This window comes from Grampus griseus (assembly GCF_964374135.1).
Source record: "Grampus griseus genome assembly, chromosome: 2".
In the NCBI taxonomy this organism is placed as follows: Eukaryota; Metazoa; Chordata; class Mammalia; order Artiodactyla; family Delphinidae; genus Grampus; species Grampus griseus.
Genome location: NC_139018.1, coordinates 22,339,653 through 22,352,789, shown reverse-complemented (window position 1 = coordinate 22,352,789; position 13,137 = coordinate 22,339,653). Strand labels below are relative to the sequence as shown.

General features: G+C 38.6%; 1 protein-coding gene across 1 annotated transcript in view; it reads right to left on the bottom strand.

Moving 5' to 3' along the window:
* CEP128 (centrosomal protein 128) overlaps nt 1-13,137 on the bottom strand; it is a gene marked incomplete at its 3' end in the record, with an annotated part of 415,333 nt that overhangs the window by 252,337 nt on the left and 149,859 nt on the right. The gene's annotated exons all lie outside the window — the stretch shown is intronic.

Below are 13,137 nucleotides of genomic sequence, written 5' to 3'. Positions count from 1 at the left end.
GAAATTCAAGTGGTATTACACAAGGCTTGGAGGAAAATAACAGAATCACTAGAATTCTAAGTATAAACAGTGGACCAAAAAGTCATGATGGCTGGCTAGTTATGCCTTCAGTCATTACATAGTAGCCTAATCATCTTTACCTACCCTAGTAAATACAACACAAGCAGGAAGATGATACGGCCAACAAACCAGCTTGAATTTAAAATAACAAAGAATTTTTCAATGAAAAGTAATCATGAAAAGTGGAATGGCATTCGAGCAGAATAATCATACATGATATTTCCTTGCAATTCAACTTACTTTAAAAAATGAAAGAAACACCCTCTGCGCAAAAGAACAGAGTCCTTTCACAACCTGTCTTCAGCTGTTCTCTCCAGCCTCATCTCCCTCCTTTCCACTCTCTCATACTTTAACTACTTTCAGCTCTCAAATAGGTCTACATATGTCTCCTCCGCCCACATCTCATCTGAACAACTCACTCTGAAATTGCACTATTTCAAAATGGAACTGGCAGTCATGAGACAGCATTTACCTTCACGAGTACATCATCCCAATCTGGAGCTCAGCTTTGTAAACCTAGGAGCTGGATTTTCTTTTCTTTTTGGTACTCCAAGTTGAGTCATGTTTCAGCAGTAGAGTGCATTAAGCTCACAAGAGACAAATGTACACACTAGAATACCACTCAATTAACTACATTAGCTTACAGTGAGAACCATAACTGCCATATGGATCAGAATGTAGGTATTGTTGTTACGTACCTACCCACCTATACATCTTATCCTTCAAAGTTTATCCTTCAAGACCCAGTCTCCTTTCTTTCCTGATCTCCCAATGCAGAATGTTTCCACAGTATATTATGTATCATGTAGTTTTTTTAAAAAATGTACTAAGCTATACGATAATTATTTGGTCTTGCACCTGTCTGCCTTAATAAACTGATAATTTCAGGAGACCACGAAACATGTTTATAGTCATCTTTAAACTCCTCCACTTTGCTAAATATGTGATTTAAACATTTTCTGCAGACAAATTCAATACTGTAAAGATCATTTCATCAACTACCATGCAGATCTATATACTCAAAGGCCACTGAAGTGTGCTATGTTTCCTCTATACAAACATAGGCCTCCAAACAAACATAGGCCTGTAGTATTCTCGCTGATGTAATATTAATAAAGAAAACACTCTATCAGGGGTTGCTGACATACTTAGGGGACAACTCTTCATATTCGAAATCCACACAATTCACGAGGATGTTCTAACTGATCTTTCTTTTCTCTCTTCGCTCACAGCCATCTTTCTTTTTCCACTGTCACTTTTCTGTGCTCTCTGTTACTTCCCTCATTAAAAAGAAGACAAAACTATTTCTACATTTTGATGTTCTTAAGAATGCTGAAATCACTTTAACAAAGACTGAAAATTTCATTATCCACTTCACTATCCTCTGTGAGACAGCATATCATGTCCAATCTCCCTTTGAAGTGAAACTCACAGAGCTATAAACTCACATAAACCTTAGAGAGCAGTGGGTTCAACTATCTGTTCTTTCAGGATCCCCTTCTTTGACATTTCTGACAGATCGTCATCCAACCCCTACCTACACGACCAACTCAAGTTTCAAGGAAAACAGTAATTGACAAAGCCGCAAAATCCTTCCATTAGTCTAAGTGCTATACTCAAAAATTAAAGTAAATAAATGAATCCTCCACCCCTACTGAATCTTCTGATGTTTCAGGCAAAGGTCCAGGTTCTTTTATTTAACTCGGTTTCAGACACTGCATCATACTGGTCCTCCATCCTTTCTGCATGTCCTTCAAGACCCTAAATCTAAGAGTTAAATAAGCTCTTCCATTCTGTACCTAAGCAACTGTAATTTGATTTCTTCACTCATTCTACAAATTTTTACAGAAGGCCTACTATGGCAGTACACTCTTCTGGATGCTAGGGATAGAGTAAATGAGATAGATATGGCTTTTACTCTCACAGAGCCAACAAAATTCTCCTTGAAATTTCTGGCTTGAGAATATCAATTTAAACACTAATTATGGCACCCAAAGAATTAGCTGTTTCTCCCACTTTCATGTTTCAGAAATAGCTCTACCAATGGAGCAAGCACAGCTAACTCTATGGGAGGAAGTTAAACTGGCTGACATTAATTCAATCAACCATCTCATTGGAGGCATATAGATTAATAAAAGCAGATGATAATATTTAGGCACTATTATGGCTATTCCCTGGTCTTCTAGTGAAATCAGAGGGAGCAGTAATTCTACGGCAACATTAACAAAAAGCTACCATATTTCAAGAGAACCAGAAGTAAGACGCGGTATTTCAGAGACTATTTAGAAACATGGAAGACACAGATAGTCCAACTTCAATGTTTCAGCGTAAATGGACACAGATGCCTGGGTCTTGGGAATATAAGGAGTTTCTTTGCAGCGGGTATGGGGGTGGGGATAGCCTAAGCTGACTATGACGGTCTATATGATCCAAGAAAAGGGATATCAGTCCTAGACCATGACTGAGTTGGAGAAAGAACCTTAGAAAACAAACCCAACGCTTAATTTTATGAAATGAGGAAACCAAAGTTCAGACAAAGCAACTTGACTGAAGTCAAAGAGCCAATAACCCGTAAACTGAGTCCCAACTCCCTTACTAGTGCTCTCTACTGAAATGCTATAAAGGTTGAGTTCTTAAAACTGAAGTTTAGAAAGCCAATGTGAAAAACTCAAAAAAGTTGTCAGTAGGTGTTAGGGAAGGTAATAGTCTTGTTCAGGCTTCAGAGGCAACAATAGGCCTTTGACCAAACAAAGACCCTGAAGGGAGCTACGTGCCAAACTGCTGGACCATGTAGGTCAGCAGAAATGGCGCTAGCAAGCCTGAAAACCAACAGATAAGGAAGGGAGTAAGTCACGAAGCTTCCTGGGCCTTGGGAATCTGGCCAGTTCAGCGGACATTCCGAGACTTACGAAGAGAGAGCAAAGCATTTCTGATAATGGCCAGAGCTGCATATTTGCGCGTAAGCTGGTGATCATCAGCTGCGGCTTGGCGTTACGAGCAGGACTCCTTTGAGCAGTACTCTGAAGTCTCAGCCGTGGGGTGGACGCACTGCTCGGGACCTTCCAGCTGGGACTCCAGATCACTGTTCCAGGGATTTCCCAGCGCTGCTCGGGTCTGGATGTAGGGGCTTCCCCAATTTGGTGACGCATGTACATGTACCTCTCTATATACATATATTGGTTGTCCTCATACTGTAACTTACTAATATAATAAATTTCCTTATTTCTTGCTTATTAAAGTGTGGAGTGGTTATTTTACCAGTGAATCCTCTGAACCTGAAGCTGAAAGTAAGTCTTTGGGCAAAACAGTAGCTTATATGGGGGCTAACGTAGTCATAAAGTAGAAAGAATAACTCAAAACTATTTCTGAATAAGCCTTATCACTGCAAATGAAAATATATGACATACTGGCAAATTCAGAATAGACCACAAAAAAGGGGGAAAAAAACCATCAAGCATGCACAGTATCCTAAACCTTTAGGGGCTACTGCATCCTCTACACTGGAGATGTACCTGTGTACACATAAAATCTGCTCTAGATTTCAGTTCAAAAGTATACCTAATACCACACTAAACAAGGTACGGTTCCACAGTCAAGACAGCAGAGGTTTCATGAAGCTTTCACTTCAAGACAGGAAAGGCTTACATTGTTGACGTTTGTGTCTAAAGGAAACAAAAATCATACTACTTACAATGTCATCATACACACACACACACACACGTGCACACACACACACACACACACACACACACACACACACACACACACAGCTTAATCAATGAACCTTTAATTCAAAGGATAAGAAGTGCTCCTCTAATTAGAACATTCACTCTCCCAAAGGCTATAAAGATTACAAGGAGACACAATCTTAATGAAAATAGAACAACTTCAGTAAAACTAGAGCATGTCCAAAATGCTATCTCCTTGGCCAAAGCTTATGAGATTCCTTCAGTGTCTTAAGTATTCCAGAAAACCCACTTTATTTCCAATACGGTTATTACATAAAATGAAAACAGTTCTTCACACACCTTAAGAGAAACATTATAGCAAATAAAGCACACTCACACCACTAAATAAATCATTAATTTACAAAGCTAATGTTTTTCCTTTACTGAAAACTAACTTGAATAAGTGTGCAATATTTCAGCCCCAAGGCCATCTATAATACATGAGCAGGGGGTGGGAGAGACAGAGAGAGAGTAAACAGTAAGAGAGAAATCAAAGTTAAGGGCTGAAGTTAAAACTAATGTAATGTAATTCAAAGTTACTGGAAGCATGGCTTATTGAAACTATAGTCCTGCACACATCACCTAAAAAGTTTTGAGGAAGAATATTTCTATAACTCAAGATAACTATCATGCCTAAGCCTTAAATCCAGGATACTAGCATTACAAGGCAAATTATGAAACTATCCTGAACAAAAATTGGATCTGTCTGGAAGCCATTTATCTGACTCTCTAAAGAAGGCTCACATTACTTCTGCCAACAGAGCTGACTCAGCTGCAAGGAAGCTAAGATACAACATGAAATGCCAACCAAGGCAGAAACTGCAGCATGACTAAAAGAGAAGGATCTACTATGGATATTACAGGAAATTTGAAAAGAGTTTAATCTGGAAAATTACTATACTGCAGTTCAAGCTGTCTGACAAAACAGCCAACAAATAAATAAATAATGCATTACTTGCTGTCAGATGTAACTACTTTTTTCAAACATTTCTTAAAAACAGAAGATCGTACATGAGTATGGATTTCTTAAAATTATGGCTATATATTAAACACTTAGATGGGTATCAAAAAATTAAAACCACAATATTTACAAAAATATTGTAAAACCACAATAAAGCAACAACAATTCTAAAATCAATAGTTAAGATCAATTTGAAAGAGTCCCCATGAGTTCAGCCTCCGTATATCCTTTGCCTTCTGTGAACCCAACACTACTCTGGAATAAAGAGGACAAGGGAAGGTCATAAACTGAATATTTTACTTGTTATGGAAGTCCAATAACATGCACCTACTTCATCACTCACGTGATTATTATAGCAATGGCAGGTAACCTCAGTTCTTAGCAATACTAGGTGTTCCTTCTCTATGTTCCTGTGGCACTTTGTATGAGCTTCTGCTGTAGCACTTACTACTCTGTGTCTTTTATGTCTGTCACCTCAACAGACTGTGAGTTCCTCTAGGGCAAAGATCTTATTCCTCTTCATTTAAATACCTCAGCACCCCTCGTGCAATGATGGTGGAAATGTAAACTGGTGTAGCCACTATGGAAAACAGTATAGAGGTTCCTCAAAAAATTAAGAATAGAACTACCATATGATCCAACTATCCCACTTCTAGGTATTCATCCGAAGAAAACAAAAACACTAATTAGAAAAGATACATGCACCCTTATGTTCGTTGTAGCATTATGTACAATAGCCATGATGTGGAAACAACCTACATGCCCATAAACAGATAAATGATAAAGAAGATGTGGTGTGTGTGTGTGTGCGCACAGACACAAAATGAAATACTTCTCATAGACAAAAAAAGATGAAATCTTGCCATTTGCAATAACGTAGATGGAACTTGAAGGTATTATGCTAAGTGAAACAAGTCAGAAAAAGACAAATACCGTATGATTTCACTCATATGTGGAATATAAAAAACAAACAAAATAAGTGAACAAGCAAAAACAAACATATAGATACAGGGAGCAAAGTAATAGTTACCAGAGGGAGAAGACTGGTGGGGAGGGTAAAATGGGTAAAGGGTAATCAACTGTATGGCAACAGATGGAAACTAACTTTTTGGTGGTGAGCACACTGCAGTGTATATAAAAGTAGAGAGTTGTACACATGAAATTTATATAATGTTGTAAACCAATGTTAGTTCAATAAAAAGTAAATTTAGAAAAAGAGAAAAAAATCACAGCATCTAATAGTGTCTCACATAGCAGTCAATCGATAAATCTTTCTGAAACATAAATATCCTTTAATGTTCCATTCATTCCATTAGTGTTTCTTTTTTTTTTTAGTGTATTCTCTATGTGCCAGGCATAGTCCCTAACTACACAACAATGAAGAAGAAGAAAAAAAAAACAGAATCTCTAAACTCAATAACTTCTTGTGTTTCAGTAAGTTTGTTTTTGTAATACATTAATTAGTCAAATCATTGAGGGCAAGCATCTTGTAAGTAGCAGGTTATTATAACCATCAAAGTAAGCTTATGTCAGAAAAGTAAAGGCTCTGTCAGTGGTAAGTAAATCAGAATAAATTTTGAGGATAGAGGTAATAAGATTTGCTGATGAGTTACGTATAGGTCTATGTGTGAGAGAATAAGAGAGTTCTTTACATGTATTTAGAAAGCAAAAGAACATTGTAATTCCTACTAGAAGATTAAAATCAAAATGCTACTATTTTTTGAGTTAGATATACACTTCCTTCTCCTCTGTAAGTATATACTTTATACTATTTCCTTCAAAGGAGGGAAGAAATTATGATTAATAGTATATAAGAGTAAGAACTAAGAGCATTAGTAAAACAGTAGAGTTAAATGAAAAAAGTAATGGCATAATTAGAAAACAGGATAGATGATTTGATGCATGTTAAAACTTGAGTGTGGAAGACTTTCCAATCTATAACCTGGTCTTAGGCAGGCTTAGGAAAGTTATCCATAAAACAGAAGTCAAAAAATGGAAATTCAAATTTAAACTTCTAACCCCATTTAAGGAAATTATTCTTGCCTCAGGCTTTTTAGTATCTTTTTCTAGGAGAATATTGAGCAATACAAAGATCACTGGCAGCACAATCAAAAAGGTGTTAGGATATGTATTGGATACATTCCTAGAAATTAATATTCACAGTTGGAAACAAAAATGCCTCTAAAGGGTATTTTATGCATTCATTAACTTTTAGGACCATTTTGTAATTATGATGTATTTCTCTTAAGTCAATGCCTGGAAACAGAAATAACATTCGTTATTTAAAATCAGCCACTTTTGATGCATTTCTATTTCTGAAACAAAATACAGACAAGGAAACAAACAACTAGAGTTTCAAATTATGCATTTGGAACGAACATTGTTTAATTTTCAAAAGAAAAAAAGTGCATCATTCATTTCCAGAGAAATGTTTATAAGCTTACTGTGTCTTTGGAAACCATCAGAATTTCTTCCTCTCCTCTATTTTTTTCTTTAAAGGATGCTTAAGCATGTATTTATTCTTATGAAATAATATGGGAAGAAAAGTTTAAAAACAGATCTCCAAATAACATAACTCGTGTAAACAATAAGCACCGTCTAGTTATTGGTTTTGCATTAACTGAAAGAACATTGCTTGTTCAAGATTAAATGATAAAATGGACTGAGTCAATTGGTGCTTTAAATGGTGATAAAAGAAACACAATGTAAACGAACCAGGACATTCATCTTATGTTCCCTTTTAGGGTCTACCAATGCAAGCTAGGTCTGCTCAACATCCAGCAGAGCACTGACACAGATGCAATAGAGATCTTTCATGTGGCCTCTTCCCCTTGGCTTTACACACCACAAGCAACTGTAGGTACTATTATTTAGCCTAACTCCTACACCCACAGGATGGGTATCACTCACAGTTTCACAAGGAAATGAAATCAAACTAGTAATAGAGGATTTTAAAGGCAAGTGCCCAAAAGGACTTCTTTCTTCTCAAGCCCTTATAGTTATCAACCACTCAGCTAAAGATTAAATGCCTTGAAATCAAGTCCAAATCAGGGGTCATAAAGACACAAACTTGGACTTCACTCCTTAAATTCACTTAAAATCAACCTCTGTGAGTGTAAATAGTTGGTGAAGAGGTCACTGCCAATGGAGGAGAGTTTGGAAATGGCTTCTCCACGCCTGTGTTCCAGTCTGGAAAGTAGACCAAATGTCCTTCTATACATCTTTATATCTTGACCCTCCCTCCGCTGCAGCTGTATGTATAACTGGGCTCCCCCGGCACTGCACAATCACTCCATCTTTGCATTCTAAACTTGTTTCTTAACACCTGGCAGAGTGATTCATACATGGTAAACACTGGTGTTTCTGTCAATTCTCTGTGAAAGTAAGGACTACTGTGGCTTTAATGACTATCAGGAATTCAATTAAAAGCACTTTATAAATGGCAAATGCAAAATTTATAATGTTACCTTCAATTTGACAATTTTATTATTATTTTTATTGTTGTTGTTTTTAAATGAGAGAAATCTGACAGGAACTTACTCATAGTATCTTAGTGTTTATTTAACGTATCTGGTTTAAGTTTGCTATAGCTTTACTCTACTCACACTATTTAAAATAGACGAAGCACCAAAGAAAGAGCACAGTCTGCCTAAAAATGGCGTAAAGTGTAACCATTAAGTAAATGCTAGAAGTCAACAGCTCATTTGCTTCAATTTCTTTCTCGTACTTGGGAAAAAAATGGAAATGAGAGAATTCTGCCTGCTACTATCTTAGTAAAATATGTGAAACTGTGGTTTTTGCAAAGTAGTGAATACTTTATAGAAGAGACATCTGACAATCATATATATTTTTCCACATCATGAGAAAGAAACAGCAATCCTAAACAGATGGTCAAATTAGAAACAAAACACAAATTTCAACAACACTGATTCATTTTTTCCAGTCACAGATATCTTTTATGTGGAAATATCAGGTTTTAATTAGACTTTTCTAACAAAATCATTGATGACTTCTATTCCAAAATTTGTGTCAGGCTAAAAAACATAAGAGAGGATATGGTAATGTGTTGAATATAATAACCCTAAATTTAAATTCAACACTAAAATTTCATTGAAAAGACACAAATGTGAGTCATTTTACTGGCAGTAAATAAAGGGAAAAATACAAGGAATTTATGCTCATATCCTGTTTTCCACCACAAGCTATGCAATCTTCGGCAAGTCACTATACTACACCCTCGCCCTCAGTTTCCACCATCTGTAAAAAACGGGCATCATAATTACACTTGCAAATGTGAATTATAATTACCATTTCTTAAAGATCCACATTTTGTATAAGAAAATTATTTCCTAAGTGTTTTCAGCCAACATAGCCATAGCTTTAAATATGTTGCTAGGTGTCACTTCACAAATGATTTCAATAAAGGATTTCATGAGAAGGAACAAAAGTACATTTCTACAAATCCTAATCAATTCAACACTTAGGTTCCCGTGAACTGCAACTGCCTTAGATGTCTCAAAATTTGTCTCCTAATTGTTTCACTGCAGCTTTCACATTTCCCAAAAGAACTAATAATAGAAAATAAAGGCAAAAAAAAGAGAAAGTCTTCTAAAATAACTTAAGTATAACTATGGAAAAAAACAAGTATTCACTGAGTTAGCTAAGCATCTCAGAGAGCCTACATAACCTATGCACTGATCAGAAATGGTTCTTACAGAAACCCTTTTGATTAGAAAATCCTTTAATCCATTAGGCGCTATTTATCAAGTTCACTCTATTGCTTAAATAGTAGGAATCTTTGGGATATAAGTCATGGGGTTTTTTTCATTGAAAACATATTTTTGTCCTGTTTTCTTGTTTTTATTTCCCCCAATCCGGCCAAATATACACACTCAGACTTCTGGGAAGATGGCGGAAGAGTAAGACGCGGAGATCACCTTCCTCCCCACAGATACACCAGAAATACATCTACACGTGGAACAACTCCTACAGAACACCTACTGAACGCTGGCAGAAGACCTCACACCTCCCAAAAGGCAAGAAACCCCCCACGTACCTGGGCAGGGAAAAAGAAAAAAGAATAAACAGAGACAAAAGGATAGGGACGGGACCTGCAAGAGTGGGAGGGAGCTGTGAAGGAGGAAAAGTTTCCACACACTAGGAAGCCCCTTCGTGGGCGGAGACTCTGGGTGGCGGAGGGGAAAAGCTTCAGGGCCGCGAAGGAGAGCACAGCAACAGGGGTGCGGGGGGCAAAGCATAGAGATTCCCGCACAGAGGATCGGTGCCGACCTGCACTCACCAGCCCGAGAGGTTTGTCTGCTCCCCTGCCCGGGCGGGCGGGGCTGATATATGAGGCTCAGGCTTCGGTCAGAGCGCAGGGAGAGGACTGGGGTCATTAGTGCAGGTGATTAGTGCACTACGGCTGGCCGGGAGGGAGTCTGGGGAAAAGGCTGGACCTGCCTAAGAGGCAAGAGACTTTTTCTTCCCTCTTTGTCTCCTGGTGCCCGAGAAGAGGGGATTAAGAGCGCTGCTTAAAGGAGCTCCAGAGACGGGCGCGAGCCGCGGCTAAAAGCGGGACCCTAGAGACGGGCATAAGACGCTAAGGCTGTTGCTGCCGCCACCAAGAAGCCGATGTGCGAGCACAGGTCACTATCCACAACCCCCTTCCGGGGAGCCTGTGCAGCCCGCCACTGCCAGGGTCCCGTGATCCAGGGACAACTCCCCCGGGAGAACCCACGGCACGCCTCAGGCTGGTGCAATGTCATGCCGGCCTCTGCTGCCGCAGGCAAACCCCGCACTCCATGCCCTTCCCTCCCCCAAGCCTGAGTGAGCCAGAGCCCCCGAATCAGCGGCTCCTTTAACCCCGTCCTGTCTGAGCGAAGAACAGACGCCCTCCAGTGACCTACACGCAGAGGCGGGGCCAAATCCAAAGCTGAGACCCTGGGAGCTGTGAGAACAAAGAAGAGAAAGGGAAATGTCTCCCAGCAGCCTCAGAAGCAGCAGATTAAAGCTCCACAATCAACTTGATGTACCCTGCATCTGTGGAATACATGAATAGACAACGAGTCATCCCAAATTGAGGAGGTGGACTTTGAGAGCAAGATTTATGATTTTTTCCCCTTTTCCTCTTTTTGTGAGTGTGTATGTGTATGCTTCTGTGCGAGATTTTGTCTGTATAGCTCTGCTTCCACCATTTGTCCCAGGGTTCTATCCGTCCGTTTTTTTTCTTTTTTCTTTTTTCTCTTAATAATTATTTTTTATTTTAATAACTTTATTATATTTTATCTTACTATTTTATTTTACTTTATCTTCTTTCTTTCTTTTTTCCTTCCTTTCCTCCTTCCTTCCTTCCTCTCTCCCTCCCTTCTTTCTTTCTTTCTTCCTTCCTTCCTTCATTGCTTCCTTTTTCTTTCTTTCTTCTACTAATTCTTTCTTTCTACTTTTTCTCCCTTTTCTCCTGAGCCGTGTGGATGAAAGGCTCTTGGTGCTGCAGCCAGGATTAGTGCTGTGCCTCTGAGGTGGGAGAGCCAACTTCAGTACACTGGTCTAAAAGAGACCTACCAGCTGCACATAATATCAAACAGTGAAAATCTCCCAGAGATCTCCATCTCAACACCAAGACCTAGCTTCGCTCAACGACCAGCAAGCTACGGTGCTGGACACCCTATGCCAAACAAATAGCAAGACAGGAACACAACCCCACCCATTAGCAGAGAGGCTGCCTAAAATCATAAGTCCACAGACACCCCAAAACACACCACCAGACGTGGAGCTGCCCACCAGAAAGAAAAGATCCAGCCTCCTCCACCAGAACACAGGCACTAGTCCCCTCCACAACCCACTGTACCACCCTTAGCCACTGGGGACAGACAACAAAAACAACGGGAACTACGAACCTGCAGCCTGAAAAAGGAGACACCAAACACAGTAAGATAAGCAAAATGAGAAGACAGAAAAACACACAGCAGATGAAGGAGCAAGATAAAAAACCCACCAGAACTAAAAAATGAAGAGGAAATACACAGTCTACCTGGAAGGGAATTCAGAATAATGATAGTAAAGATGATCCAAAATCTTGGAAATAGAATAGACAAAATGCAAGAAATATTTAACAAGGACCTAGACGAACTAAAGATGAAACAAACAATGATGAACAACACAATAAATGAAATTAAAAATACTCTAGATGGGATCAATAGCAGAATAACTGAAGCAGAAGAATGGATAAGTGACCTGGAAGATAAAATATTGGAAATAACTACTGCAGAGCAGAATAAAGAAAAAAGAATGAAAAGAACTGAGGACAGTCTCAGAGACCTCTGGGACAACATTAAACGCACCAACATTTGAAATGTAGGGGTTCCAGAAGAAGAAGAGAAAAAGAAAGAGACTGAGAAAGTATTTGAAGAGATTATAGTTGAAAACTTCCCTATTATGGGAAAGGAAATAGTTAACCAAGTCCAGGAAGCACAGAGAGTCCCATACAGGATAAATCCAAGGAGAAATACGCCAAGACGCATATTAATCAAACTGTCAAAAATTAAATACAAAGAAAACATATTAAAAGCAGCAAGGGAAAAACAACAACACACAAGGGAATCCCCAGAAGGTTAACAGCTGATCTTTCAGCAGAAACTCTGCAAGCCAGGAGGGACTGGCAGGACATATTTAAAGTGATGAAGGAGAAAAATCTGCAACAAAGATTACTCTACCCAGCAAGGATCTCATTCAGATTTGATGGAGAAATTAAAACCTTTACAGACAAGCAAAACCTGAGAGAGTTCAGCACCACGAAATCAGCTCTACAACAACTGCTAAAGGAACTTCTCTAGGCAAGAAACACAAGAGAAGGGAAAGACCTACCATAACGAACCCAAAACAATTAAGAAAATGGGAATAGGAACATACATATTGATAATGACCTTAAATGTAAATGGAATAAATGCTCCCACCAAAGGACACAGATTGGCTGAATGGATACAAAAATAAGACCCATATCTTTGCTGTCTACCAGAGACCCACTTCAGATCTAGAGACACATAGAGACTGAAAGTGAGGGGATGGAAAAAGATATTTCATGCAAATGGAAACCAAAAGAAAGCTGGAGTAGCAATTCTCATATCAGACAAAATAGACATTAAAATAAAGACTATTAGAAGAGACAAAGAAGGACACTACATAATGATCAAGGGATCGATCCAAGAAGAAGATATAACAATTGTAAATATTTATGCACCCAACATAGGAGCACCTCAATACATAAGGCAAATACTAACAGCCATAAAAGGGGAAATCGACAGTAACACATTCACAGTAGGGGACTTTAACACCCCACTTTCACCAATGGACAGATCATCCAAAATGAAAATAAATAAGGAAACTTAAACT